The 14,382-nt window shown below is 45.2% G+C and overlaps 1 long non-coding RNA gene across 1 annotated transcript; it reads right to left on the bottom strand.

The window, feature by feature from the left end:
- Window positions 1–800: 800 nt before the first annotated feature.
- Window positions 801–2,511, bottom strand: LOC138473646 (uncharacterized). The gene is made up of 3 exons (XR_011268828.1): window positions 1,865–2,511; window positions 1,711–1,791; window positions 801–1,629 (listed from the first exon to the last, which is right to left on the bottom strand). It is a non-coding gene; the product is annotated as an uncharacterized lncRNA (long non-coding RNA).
- Window positions 2,512–14,382: the final 11,871 nt, after the last annotated feature.

Genomic DNA, 14,382 nt, shown 5'->3' with positions numbered 1-14,382 from the left:
ACTTACTTGAGGGGGGGGTCAGGGGGGCAGTGGTCCCTCTCCCTCTTTATTGCCACCCCTCTGCAGGAGAATGGTCACCTTTTGTCTTAGCTCTTTTGTCAGGCAGGTTATTTTCCTTTACTTAAAGAAAGGCCGACTCGTCGCCAGTGTAATAATCAAAGATCCCTAAACATTCTAGGTAGGTTCCATTAGTCAGCTTCATTCCATGTTACACAAAGTCCCTTTAAGATGATAAGTATGAACCAATGGATCCCATCACCCAGGCTGGGGCTTTGCAACTCACGTACAGTGGAACCTTCACTACGGGCATTCCTAGACTCACAGCCAAACATTCTCTCAGACCCACCAGCATTCTCTCAAGCATTCCCAAGCACCTGCATTCACATCAGGCACATTACAACAGTATTCAATAATTGCATGTAGTTTTCATTAAGAAGGGTGTTCAAATGTCTCACCACATTTGTTACCAAATATTTTATTATGCTCTGCAGCCATCTGAATCCCAACTTTTCTCCCATTTTGTTTAGTATTCTCAGTCAATGAAACGAGCTCCGACTTGGTCCAGTTTGTTTTAAGACCAGCATAATTCCCAAATGGGTTTATTCCCTTACCACTATGCAAAAGAAAGTTGGATGAACTCATCCAACTAAGTCTGGCGCTCTCCGTGAGAGCTCTTGTAGAGCTTATTCGTTGATTTTGGTGCAAGTTTGTGCAATCTTGATCAGAGTTCTAATCAAACTTCAAATCTGTATATATGTTCAGAAGGGGTTGACATTCAGATGAAATTCAAAAAGAATTCAGAAAAGATTCTGAATTTGCAAATTGTAAACTGCTAGGTATCATTGGACAAGAAGCAGACTTGTTTGGTTTTTCATATGGTTGTTTTAATGCCAATGCATTTCGGAGCGAATCTCGTTCTTCAGGGCGTTAACCACACTACTATATTTAACTAATTAATCAGTTAGAAACAATCAATATAATAGGTAAACAAATCAAAGGATACACCACGTGCTTTAGCACACTGAGCAGCAGGCCAGAAGAGGAATTTTCGCTGGGCCAGCTTGTTCATACAGGAGCACTAACACACAAAACAAGCCATTGAATTGCTTTGGGGGAAGAGAACATTTCACGGGTGCCGGAAAGTTTTAGGGATGTGGTGGGAAATTAGTTGCGGGTTGATTGGCTCTGTGATGAACGCAGCACCTGCTTGATCACACGGAGCAATATGCAGGAGAAGGAATCTTAGCAGGGCCAGCTTCTTCGAATTGATTCACACACAAACAAGCAATTGAATTGTTTTGGGGAACAGAACATTTTGGGGATGCTGGAAAACTTGTGCACAATTAGTAGCAGGTTGATTGGCTGTGTTGCAACACACCTTGAGAACATTGAGTAGTAGGCCAGAGGAACAATTTGTGCAGGGCCAGGTTGTTTGTGTTAGGGATCTATCCACCCACGAGTCTCTCAACGCAAATGAGAGACCTCCTCTGCCAACGCAGAAGACAGGAGAAGACAGTAGAACTCGTAAATGATGAGTTCTTCCTACCAACATACCCCTTGGTTGTTCGAATACGACAATCCTAGGTGTCAAATGATGGAAAGACAGGGAATTCAAACTCGACCCACCGGCTGCAAAGCAAAAGACACACGGTTAGAAATGTAACTGCAAACACAAGTAAGACACTACTTGAGTAAGAAAACGTGGCTAACCTCTGAGTCAGAGCAGACCAAGACACCAGGCCGTAGATACTACAGTATGTTTTGTCCGTGTTTTCGGAACCAGATTAACACCTACAACACAGTACAATAATTAGAAGAGGTGCTAGACCAGGGAACAACAGAGTACAGAAGGAATTACCCTTACCCGGTTGTGGTCCCTTAGTGGCACAGATGTGGAATCCGAAAGTGAAGAAAGATGGAGAACTCCTTAAAGTGGGACAGCAAACCTTGAAGTGGAATGGAAATCTTTGGTGTGGAGCAGTAAGTAATATCCGTGAAACAGTTCTAGCCCGACGGCATGAGGACGCCTAGGAAAAGTGCAGTAGTAGTCTCTAGTACATGCAGAAACAATCCCCAATGATTTGAAGTTCATGTGGTGGATCCGAAGTACCAAAGAGTTTGTGAAAAAAACACAAAAAAAAGGTTGAAGCAATGCGAGTGTTGTCTTTTGAGGGACAAAGAATATCAGAGGTCGCGGAAGCAGGCAAGGTCGTTGTTGTGCGGGTGGTGTCTAGTATGGAACGTTGAGAAACGGGCAGTCCGTGTAGGCAGGCAGAAGTATCTGGAAACAGGCGGGTGTAGCAGTACAAAAGGAGATTCCGAATGACAGTCTGTATGGCAGGCAAGGGTCAAAACGATACGAGAGCAAGGTGCAAATCAAGGGCTCAGGCAAAGGCGTAGTCCGAAAGCAGAAATTGGTCTAAGACAATGGAGCGAGGAAACAGAAACAAGAAATCATGGAACGAAATCAGCAACTTCATTCAGAAGCACTGTTCCGCTGCAGAGGGCGTTCTTTATGTTCAAATCCAATCACGTGACTCGTCTCCTTGCGTGAGTAAATTGACGGATAGTTGGTCACACTTCCCTAGTTTCCATGGAATCGCACACTTCTCCAGTTTCCATAGGAACACATAGCGAGAAAGAAATTGAGCTTTCCGATATCATGGAAAAAGACGTGAATGGAAACGCCACAGAGCTTTCTGTATTATTGGATGTTTCCCAGTGTAGGAGCTTGTAGCCTCACCATTGGTAGAGGCTAATTTAGGAACAGCTGATGTAATATCAAGGGAGTCAGACCCTCGAGAGTACGGAGTCCTGACAGTTTGAAAGGGCACACACACAAAACAAGCAGTTAAATTGTTTTGGCGAAAAGAAAATGTTGCAGATGGCAGAAATATTGTTGTAGATGTTGTTTTGCGTGTGTGCCCATTCAAACAACAAATCCCTCCTCTGGCATACTGCTCAGTGTGCTCAGGCAGGTGGTGTCTTGCAACACAGCCTATCAACATGCCACTAAATTCTCACTGCTGCCCAACAAATTCCAGCACCCCCAAAATGTTCTCTTCCCAAAAACAATTAGATTGCTTGTTTTTGTGTGCGTGCACCAATTCAAAGGACCTGTCCCAGCAAACATTCCTTCTCCTGCCTGCTGCTCAGTGTGATCAAGGAGATGGTGTGTTTCATCACGGTGCCAATCAACCTGCAACTCATTTCCCACCACCTCCATCATTTTTTCCGGCTCCCCAAATTATATCTTCCCCAAAAGAATTGAACTGCGTGTGAATGCTCCCGTTCAAACAAGCTGGCCGAGTGAATATTGCTCCTCCAGTATACTGTTCAGGGTGCTCAAGAAGGTGGTGTGTTGGTTCCCACAGCCACTCAACCTGCCACTCATTTCCCACAGCCTCCAACTATTTTTCTGCATCCCCAAAATGTTCTCTTGCCCTAAAACTATCCAACTGCATTTATCTCTGTGAGTGTGCCCATTTAAACAAGCCGTTTCAATGCCAATTCCTATTCCGGCTTGCTGCTCAGTGTGCTCAAGCAGGTTGTTTCTTGCGTTACATGGTTATTCAACCAGCCACTAATTGCCCTCTGTCTCCAACATTTTTCTGGCACTGCCAAACGTTTCTCTTCGCCCAAAACATTTAAACTGTTTAATTTTCTGTGTGAGTGCACCGGTTCAAATAAGCTGGACTAGCACCACTTCCTCCTCTGGCATACTGCTCAGTGTGCTCAAGCAGAAGGTGTGTTGCTCACATTGTGAAAAATCAATTTACGGGGCACAAGTGGTCTTGGGATGAATATCGGTTTCTAAACCATCAATCAGCCCCACACCTCTAGTACACCAGAAAGGATCTGAACAGATTGGAAAAACAAGTCAATTATAAACCTCCTTGTCCAATTTTCGGAACGTGGACGGAACGGCATGCTTATCTCCAGGAAAGTTGTTAATCGTTGGTTAGTGGCAACGCAGCGTAAGTACAATTATTATCCAATCATAAAAGGGACTGTCCAGTCAAGGTTCTATACACATATCTACATTATTAGCACAACAGACAATTCTAGCACACTACAAAATACAACGCTTACTGTAAAGGAAAGCAGAGGACAGTTTCAAAGAAGGAAAAGGGATGCACTCTGGATACTGACCAGAGGGTAGTCTGTATAGTAGTCATCACAATAGTTGAAGGATACTTGGTTTCAACAGAGCCACAATGTACCTTGTGCTTGTGGAGGTTCTTGGTGCACGACAGTGTCAGTTTCAGAGTGCTTTGCAGCTTCTGCAACAGAGTTCAAGACGAGAGACAGCTGCGGGTATCACGCAGCAGGCAGTTTGGCGAGTGAGGATGCACAGATGGCTGCAGGATGGCCTACATGGTGGGTCAGGGTCAGAAATCATTGTCTCAGTTATGGTCAGCGGTTCTGAAGCACTGGTCGAGGCGTCTTAGATGGCTTTAGCGGCTGCGGCGTAACAACACTCAGCGGTACAGTTGGTTGCAGCTTGTGGGGCTCGACTGTCTCGAAAATGTCCTTTCAGGTGGACGTTGGCAGATGCTTGTCAATGTACTCCCCCTAGCTTCTTCACTGGGCTTGTGTTGTCCTTTAAGGTGGATAGCCCAAAGCTGAGGTGAGTGTTGCAGGCAGCTGCCTTTTCCTTTGTTTGGTTCAGAGACTCTCTGGCACTTCCCAGCTAGGAAAGCTTGCTGCAGAGCCTAGCAGGGCATGCTGTGTGCTGGTTGGGTACCGGTTCTGGTGCTGCTGGAGGGTCTTCTGGATTCAGTATCTCCCTCTGTTCCCTGCAAGAGGTTTAGGGGTGGTTTCTTGCTTCCCTCTTGGATTTTCAGGCCTTTATTCAATGGTGTAAGATGTAAGGCAGATTGTACCTTCAGCCAAGGTACAATGCTGAGTTCTTCTTGCTACTCCTTGCAAAGTCTTCAGATGATCTGCCCAAAAGAGGGGCTCAGTCCTCATTTGGGCCACAGTGATTGGTTTAGGCTAAGCCTACCTTAATGAACCAATCATGTGTCCCCACCAACAATCTCATGTATACATGAGGTCATAACCAGAGTGCTTTGCAACAGAAAAGGTAAAGCAGTGAAAACATGTCATACTAAGTCCCACCCATCTTCCTGTCTGTTGTGGAACAAAAGGTCTCTCTGGTTAATTGAGCTCTCTATGGTTCCTGATTAAAGTGGCAGGTCTCCCTTTAAGATGCAACGTGAATGGACTTTCTGGCTTCAGCATATCACATTCTTGTACATTCTGAATGGGGTCTCCCTGCGGGGGTGACTACTGTAAACAGCTCTCCCAGACATGATAGTTCACTGCCCTTGATACTGAGAGACAGGTGCTGGCTTCAGGTTGACACAGATGCATATCAAAGGTTGTTGGGATTTCCTGTCTCCTTTGTTAACCTCTCCAGCCGGGCCCCATGTGGGCCTGTTTGAAGTATACTCTATGTGAAGGCATCATGAAATATGACACAGACAACAGACTTAAAATTCAAACAAGAGATATTTATTAACTTAAATGTCAGGATGGTTGAAGGTCTAACTTGCCCTATGCTAGGGTGGGATTTCCCTACCTGAATGAAACTAAGGAAAGTCTGAGTCAAATAGTTCAATTTAAGAGTCTGTCCATGTCCAAAACCTAATTTTGTCCTCACAGCTACAATTACCCAAGGAATAGGGATGTCACAGTCAAAGAAAATAGTGTTCAACTTAAGTTCCAAGCTTCTTTCAGCTCACAGCTTGCTTTCAGCTCCCCTTCCCAAGTACAAGAAAGTTCCACGAAAAAGTCTCAAAGTTCACTTTCTGCCAGATTATTGGGGTTCCTTTCCCCCGTGGCGCTGGAAGTAGGGGTGCGGGAGGTGCTGCAGCACCCCGACAAATCTTCAAAGACGTTGACAGCTGACAGCACTGTCTGCAAAAGATGCAGAGTACACAATTTATTTGAATGTGTAAAAGAGTCAGAAGTACACATTCTTTAAAAGAAGCAAGTGGCATATTAGGTCCATAGTCTGTTTTTGTTAACCCCTACCTCACCAGTCACCATTAAAGGAGATAGCTACAGACAATTAGCTGGATATGGGCATTTTTCATCAGCCGTCTTGGTTCGCCTGCAAATCACCAACTTTCAGTTCATTTCAAACACAGCACTTCTTGCAGCATAATGTGGCATATATTTTTTTTGTAAACTTAATAGAATATTCAAAAGCATTTTTGTTCTCATTGAGTCTGATTAATGAGACAAATAGTGCTTTGTAAAAAGGGCTGAGGTTGCATTTGGGTTTGCCATTTTATTTTGTTGTCCTCTCCGATAATGAAGGGGATCAAATTGCACGTTTTGGAATTAGGGTTGGATCGGGAGGCAACATAGGGCTGTGCACCAAAATAGATTGGCCCATGGTTAAGCATTTATTAGAAACATTGTGACAAACAGCACCAAAAGTCATCAAACTGGCCCATAATGGTTCCCAAAAGAGGCACACATTGGTCTGGCGTTGAAACTATTTGTGCACTGCCATATAGGTCATCTGGGCCTATTTGTATGTTTAGAGCACTAAGTAGAGTTATTACTTTGTATGGGAATTTCATCATACTGAACTGAACAGAACATCATTTAATGACTTGAGGTTTTGGATGTGTGCAAGAGTGATGAGGGGAGGCTATGAAATTTTGTAAAAGTGAATAGCCCTCTGGCCTTTCCAGCATAGGGCAGGATTCCATGGCTATGACGTATTTTGATCTCTGGTAAGCATTGTGAGGTTCTACCAGCACTTGTAGGCCAGCTGTACTATTAATTGCAGAATACCCACGTTTTGTATTAGGGCTAGAATAACTTGAATACCAGGGATTGACTGATTGATTGATTGATTGATTGATTGATATTTTATTTCTATCGCGCTCGTACACAAGTGTTTCAGAGCGCGACAAGGCAAGGGAGGGGAACATGGGAGAACAAAACAGCGATCTTGCTAGGCCCAGTGACATTGAGAACGTGCAAGTGCATGGGAGAGGGGGGAGGGGAAAAGTGCATGGAAGGGGGGAGAGGTGGAAAGTGCGAAGCAGAGGAGAAACAGATAAATAACAATAAATAAATAATAATAAAGGCAACAAACAGTGGTAATGCAGCCAGCAATTTGCAAGTGCTAGGTTTAAGGCAGCAGACAGGGTAGGTCTGATAAGTGCAGGAAGAAAAAGGGGGGGGCTGTATGGGTACAGATACAGACCCCAGTGCAAGGGGTGGCCCGGAGGCAGTGCGGGAGGGTGGCTGGATAAGAAGGTACCTGGGCCCAAAAGACAGAGGGTGGCCAGGTGCACGGTGCCAAGAGAGAACAGATCAGCAGGGGAGAGGGGGAGCGAAGGCAGAAGAAAAGAGGAAGGTCTTCAGATGCTTCCGGAACCGGAGATGGTTCTCTTCAAGTTTTAGAGTGGCAGGGAGGCTGTTCCAGAGGGAGGCCCCAGCTGAAGACAGAGATCTACCCCCAGCTCGTTTCTTAGAAAAACGACTGACCCTGAGTGAGTTGGAGGTAGAGGAGTGAAGAGCTCGAGAGGGGAGGTATTTGCGGAGGGATAGCTGAAGGTATTTTGGACCCAGACCCCAGAAAGCCTTGTGGACAATGCAGAGGGTTTTGAATTTAATCCTTGCATCCACTGGGAGCCAGTGGAGAGATTTCAGAGCTTGAGAGATACGATCCCAGGGCTTGAGGCCAAGGACAAGTCTTGCAGTCATGTTCTGGATTAGTTGCAGAGGGCGGAGAGTAGAGGCAGGTAGATTTAGAAAGAGGCTGTTACAATAGTCCAAGCTAGAGAGAACCAGAGCTTGAGATACCATGAGCTTCTGGGGGAAGGAGAGAAAAGGCAGAGTATCTCTGAGGAGGTGCAGTCGGAAATTTGACTTTTTAGAGAGCTCAGAGATGTGGGCGGAGAAGGAAAGGGTGGAGTCAAAGATGACCCCAAGGTTCTTAGCCTCGCAGGTGGGGGTAGGAGGAGGGCCAAGGGAGGCCGGCCAGAGAGTGAGGGGAAAGGATGGTGAAGGTGTGCCGATGAGGAGGATCTCCGTCTTGCTGGCATTCAGACAAAGATCATTGGCGGCACACCAATCTTGAATGGCAGTTAGGCAATCAGAGATGAGAGAGGGAGAGGAGGTGGCAGAGGGCAGCCTGAAAATGAGTTGAGTGTCGTCAGCGTAGCACTGGAAATTTTGAGCAGAAAATGGCAATGCAGTGGGCAAGAGTTGCCAGGTATTAGTTGAAAAGCCAGGGCGAGAGGTTAGACCCCTGGGGAACACCACAGGTAGAGAGGAAGATAGATGAAAGGAAGGACCCAAGTTGGACCTGGGAGGGTCGATCTGAGAGGAAAGAGGTCAGCCAGGCCAGATCCTGATCAGTGATACCCATGTTTTCACAGAGACGGTTGAGCAGGATGGTATGGTTGACCGTGTCAAAGGCAGAAGAGAGATTGAGGAGGATGAGGACAGAGGGAATGTTAGAGTCAAGGTTGGTGAGCAGATCTTCACGGATGTTTAGGAGAGCAGTTTCCGTGCTTCTGGCAGCTTTGAAGCCAGACTGGTGGTCATGGAGACAGCTAACAGAATTGGAATGAAGGTTAAGCTGAGAGATGGGCCAACTTTTCCAGGAGTTTGCCAAGAAAGGGAGTAATGGAAATTGGGCGATAGTTAGCTGGACAAGAAGGATCAGCTGTGGGTTTCTTGAGAAGAGGATGCACAAACGAGTGCTTCAGAGGGGAGGGGAAGGATCAAGAGGCAAATGAGTGGTTGCAAAAATCAGCAAGGGCCGGAGTGAGGGTGTCAATGTGGTCCTTGATGGTTTTAGAGGAACAGGGATGAACCTGTTTTGAAGAGGCTTTCATAGATCGGACTTGTCTAGCAACCTCGACCTGTTACTTTTTACTAGGGTTGCTAAATGAGCAAGTAACAACATATTTCAGAAGGATTGTTATATTCAATTTCACAGTCTGGAGATACTCATTAGAGAATGTCATTCTTGTTCTTTAATGAGACAGTGCTTACACTTCTTGTTATACTTATAATGGCAGTTTCAAGAGAGAGCCAAAGGACTGAAAGAAGACCATGTTTTAAATGCTCCAATCCTCTTTATGGGCCTGTATGATATATTATGCTTATATTTCTGAAGTCAACAGCTTGGCATGGTGATCTTAAACCGGTACGTTTCATGGTATCTCTATCTCATGTAACTGACAAGTGACTGACGTTTCTCCAAACCTACCAGCTTGTGAAAGGCACACTCCTATTTTGGAATCTTCTGCTATGTATATAGAATAGACATTTAACTTGCCAATAGCGCTACAACAGGGCCAGTCACAAGTTAGACAAGTGTTACATCTATGGTCCTGCCAGAGGTGCCAGCCATGTGTGAAATATACCTCAGTGTGTTTATGCAGCAGCTGCAGAGATCTAGGTTTAACCTTAAAGTTACAGTTGTGATGAGATTGCTTGGTGTGTTAGCGTGTCTGCTGCAGAAATATGTGTTTAAAATGCAGGTCATGTATTGGAATCCCTGCTGAGTTAACCTAACATTCCACATTTCAACAGAGCTATACCTGTAATATGGTAGAGCCCACACTGTGCAGAAGTAAGCATTTTATTGGAATCTTATTGTAATTTTTATGGAGAATTATAAATCTTTAAAGGGACAGTAGTGGCATTTCTCAGTGGGACTGCTTTGCTGATTATGCAACAATTAGAATGCACCGCAAATGCTGGCAGGCTATACCACTCCAAAGCCCTTTCAAGCACACCATCCCCACCACCTCCCACCAGAAACAAATGCCTGGCTTTATGCTTTTGCTTCAACCTGGCAATAGCTGTTTTAGCCAAACAGATGTTGAATGGTTTGACCAATCAAGTTGGCTGAAACATATGGGCTGCTGTATGTATTTCTGGTTGGTGGGACTCTACCTCAAGTTGGAATCACCAAGAAAGTCAGCATTAGGCCCTTGGGTGGTGCACTGAATTGAGGTATGCCACCCATCTCTACAGGCTGTAAACCATTTTCAGCCAGATCTACAATTTTTCATAACAATATACTCCACTTTCCATGAGGGCTGTTTCTCTCTAGAAATTACAGAATCAGCACTTTCCAGCTGGATTGATATAGTTGCCATGGGCAGTACATGCATTACTTGGCATGTCTACTATATATTTAAAGGTGCCTGGCCTTTTTAGGAGCGCAGCTTTACTTTTTATAGCACACAACTGCCACTTGAACTCTTCTCATAATGGTTGATTTAATTCCTATGGAGCATACACTTGTTCCAGCACTCATGAGCATGTAGAGTGCAAACTGGAAGCTTTACACCACACATATTCCACAACAACTACCAGGCCTGCATTTCCATGATGCTGGTCTATCCATATTTTTTATTGGGTTTTCAAGTATAATACAACATAAGCCACCAACATTTTGCAAGTCACCCCCCCACCCCACCTCCCCTCCCAGTACACGTGGGTGGGTGTCAAATTATAGATTTCAGGATATGCCCAGTATCCGTAAATTGGCGGACGATATTGTTCAGCAAAGTCTCCATGAAGGAATTCCAGGATTGTCACCCATTCAGCCGAGAACTTGGTCTTCTCCACTTGAATCGCGTATGTGACCCATTCTAAGGACACAAAGTTCATCCATATTTTTACTATTGCCATTTTTCAAGGTTAAAGAAACCCTGGCTTTTTTGATTTTCATTAATTTAATAAGATGATGCTGGATCAGATTTCCTTTTCATAAGAACCTATATTTTCTCAATTTGTGTCCTTTCCTGTGCGCCAGCTATATTTTGATTTTTAAGGTGATTGCTTTTTGTGTTTCAAATTAATCACACTTATCCATCATTCATCACAGGTTGTCCATGGAAGATTAGAATGTATTCCTTTGTTGTTGATGGTAACAAACCGCTCTTTATCTTACCTTTTCACTTTATTTTCTCTCTACACGTGTTTCAGCATTGTTTTTTCATGGTTCATTCTCTTAATCTATCAACAAAATCAATCATTTACTAGACTTTAGCGTTGATCAAAATAGAGTTCCTAAACACTTTCATGTCAATGGTCAGACACATCTCATTGCTTCGTAGTCGTTTTTTAATTCATATTTGTTACTCACCCTATTCATTATTTGTAGTTGCTCTCGCAAATTGAAGATTTGTTTTTCAGTGTTTCTGTCTGCTTGAGAACTTTTAGTTGTTTTCTTACAGCTATGGATTTACCTTTGAAAGAATTAATTTATATTTTAGTTTTTATGAGGTAAACTAGTTATTTAAGTCAAATCAGCATTTTCTAATATTTGCCCATATAAAATGAAACCTAAGTTTTGGAAATATTTACTTTTTGCTAAATATCGCATTTCTTTTCCTTTTTTGGCTAGGCTTAAAAAGCATTATGGGCAAAGAAACATTCCTTTTGCTCACTAGTTGTGAACTGGATGCTGTAGCCAAATTAAAAATAAAAAGTATTTTTCATTAGCACCATGCCAAAAGCACAGTGTACACGTGTGCCCTGCTGCATCTGTAGCCTGATCTGCAGAACCTGTACTACCATTGGCACAGGGCAGTTTCAGGGGACACAAGTGGTAATTTTTAGAGCTGCAGTGACAGCCACTTTTTTTGCAGTGCAGGGGCTGCACTTACGACATGCAACCCTGTACCAACACTTTAATAAGTTATGAGGGTACTGTCCAGGCGGCAGAATAATCCTTAGTTATCAGCCATGCCAGAGTTTATGGTGGATGGTGTTTCTCATAATTATTACAATGCAGCAATTTGGTATCACAAATGTGTCAATCCTGTGAGCTCAGATCAGATGTGAAGGGATTATGGGTATTCTACCCACATGGCTGTCTCTGACATTGCTTGAGGGGCTGTAACCTTGGGGATGTGCACTAGGACCCCAGCCGGCCCATAGAGCTGGGGGTTTCCCAATAGCACTTTAAGATGAGTAGCAGCACCCTTGAGATGGATGGGGTTGCAGATCAATACTCTCGCATCAAATCATTAATGACAGCTCAATGGTTTGGCAAAGAGAGTTCATTTAAAGACAAGTACAAAAAACGGGGAGTTCATGAATATCAGCAATCGCTCGATGTAACGCTCACCTGGTATCCACGGGGACGTCACTCAGCCTGTTCTGACCTCTTACGACCTCAAACCCTTCCCTGGAGTCTACTCGACTGGAGACTGGGCCTTGTTTTCTTGGAAAGTGTGCTCTCCGTCCTGCTTTCAGCGCAGGGGGGCGTTGATTGATGCAGGCTCGTTGCTGCCTAGTTACTTCACTGGCAAGAGTCCGACAGGTAAGTATAATGAGTCTTTGGAACAGTTCTCTAACTTCGTTCCTTTCCTTCCTTAGATGATGGCTGGTGTCCGGGGATGGCGACGTGCTGCTGAGATGAGTAGCGCTGAAGGTGAGTGAGAGCACGATGCGCGATGCGACCCTTTGGTATTTGTATTGAAATGAGTTATTTTTCATGTGTCTTTTAGGTGCTGCTTCGTTTTCAGCGTGGATGCCGTGTAAGAAGAAGAAATGCGGTGAGTACGCGCGGTATGCAGCGCCTCTAGATATTTCCATGCTAACCTGGAGTGTCTTTTCCCTCTTGCAGATGGATGCGATGTTCCGGAGACAGAGTTCCCCCAGAGCGGCTGGGATTCAGGTAAGCGTTTGAAGCTCGTACAGTCTTTAAAAATAAGCGAAGATTTGCTGAATGCTTACTAATGCCTTTTTTATGTTCTTTTCCCTTTTGCTTAGGAAGCGGTGTGCCGATATGGGAATGACACCGCCGAAGATGCCCGCAGAACAGAAGGAGCGATGAATGATGGGCAGAAGCACCGCAAGGTAAGGCTGTTCCTAACGGTGTTCTTGTCCTTGCAGGAACTGAGCGCAGAAGAAAGATGCAGGCCTACTGGAGACCGATCCAAACACGGTGAGTGTCACACTGCAGGTTGTAACGCTCACCTGGTTCCCTCGGAGGCGCTGGTCTTGACTGGGCGGTGAAAACGTCTTCAACGTTAGGCGTAGGATTCGTTTGGCTCCCGGATTTGACCCCTTCCTCACCGAAAGCTTGACCTGCAGAGTGAGGTGTCTGCAAGTGCAAAATCAAGGTTTTAGTGGCTGGAAGGTTGGGAGAAGTTCTTAGCCCCTCTCTCCCTCTCTTCCCGTGGTACTCGGGTGATTGTTGTGCTCACCTTAAGTAAGTGAATGCTGAGCTCTCCATCCTGCGTCTTGTGCAGGGGCGCTGGGTCCAGTTACTTCACTGGATGTGAGTTCCGCCTCTTGATTGCAGAGGGTGGTTGAGAGCGAAGCCACCGTTTGCTGCACGAGCGTGACTTGTAAGTATTAAAGTTCTCTTTAGATTGCTCTCTTCAAATGTCTTTTTCCCTAATGTCTATGTCTTTTACTTTTCAGATGCTGTCGATGCCAAAGAAGATGCTCTCCTCGATTCGTGGCAGAGAGCGTAACAAGAAGATGATGAATTCGAAGGCACGTAAGTAGGAAGGCTGCTTTGGGGCCGTAGAATGCACCTTAATGTCCCCTTTTGTCTCTACAGGTGCCGGAATGCAGTGCGAGCAAGGTTGGAGCAAGCGCAACACAGGTAAGCAGTATTGTAACCAAGCGTTACTAACCAATGTTCTTTGTCTTGCAGGCCCGATGCCGGACGAGAAATGCAGAAAAAACGTCTTGGATGCTGCCGATGGATCGGGCGAGTTGAAACGCTAACTTTGCCTTTGTCTAACCTGTGCCTTTTGTTTTGCAGGAGCCGCTGAAGATTGAAGATTGGTTCCCAGCAGGTAATTTTCGTAATTACAGGATCCGGAGCTGAAGATTCGCTGGAGCTGACACGGTGAGCGTCCTGCTGCAGATGCAGAATAACGCGAAGCATGTAGTACCAATCAGGTGTGGTTTAAATAGCCCATAGGAGTGCTTAGGTGTCTTCTTCCACAGCAGCCTTGCCCAGGTAAAAGAGTTCCTGCTTCCAGAAGGGTTCCAGCAGCAATGATCCAGGGAGTGGTGCTTGCCCCACCCAGAAGGAAAAGTAGTCCCTGCCAGAAGAGAGTAAAGCATCATCTTGCTGGTAAGTAAGCAGCATGGTCTGCTCCAGGTAGGTTCACCCAAGCACTTTTACACTTGATATGAGCCCGGCGCTTCCTGTGCCGGGACGGATCCTTACTATGAGCCTGGCACCACCGGTGCCAGGACAAGGTACAAAAGGTCCCTATTGGGACTTGCTGGTGCCGATAAGACATGTTATGAGCCTGCTTCCAAGGATGTTGGGTAGGTCCTGACTCCTTGAAAGCAGTGGTCATGACAGCACCCCCCCTCAAGGCCCCTCCCAAATTCGTCTTCTCCGGG

The sequence above is a fragment of the Ambystoma mexicanum genome, chromosome 8 (genome assembly GCF_040938575.1).
Source record: "Ambystoma mexicanum isolate Mex_15411 chromosome 8, UKY_AmexF1_1, whole genome shotgun sequence".
Taxonomy (NCBI): Eukaryota; Metazoa; Chordata; class Amphibia; order Caudata; family Ambystomatidae; genus Ambystoma; species Ambystoma mexicanum.
This window is presented reverse-complemented; position numbering and strand designations above follow the sequence as displayed.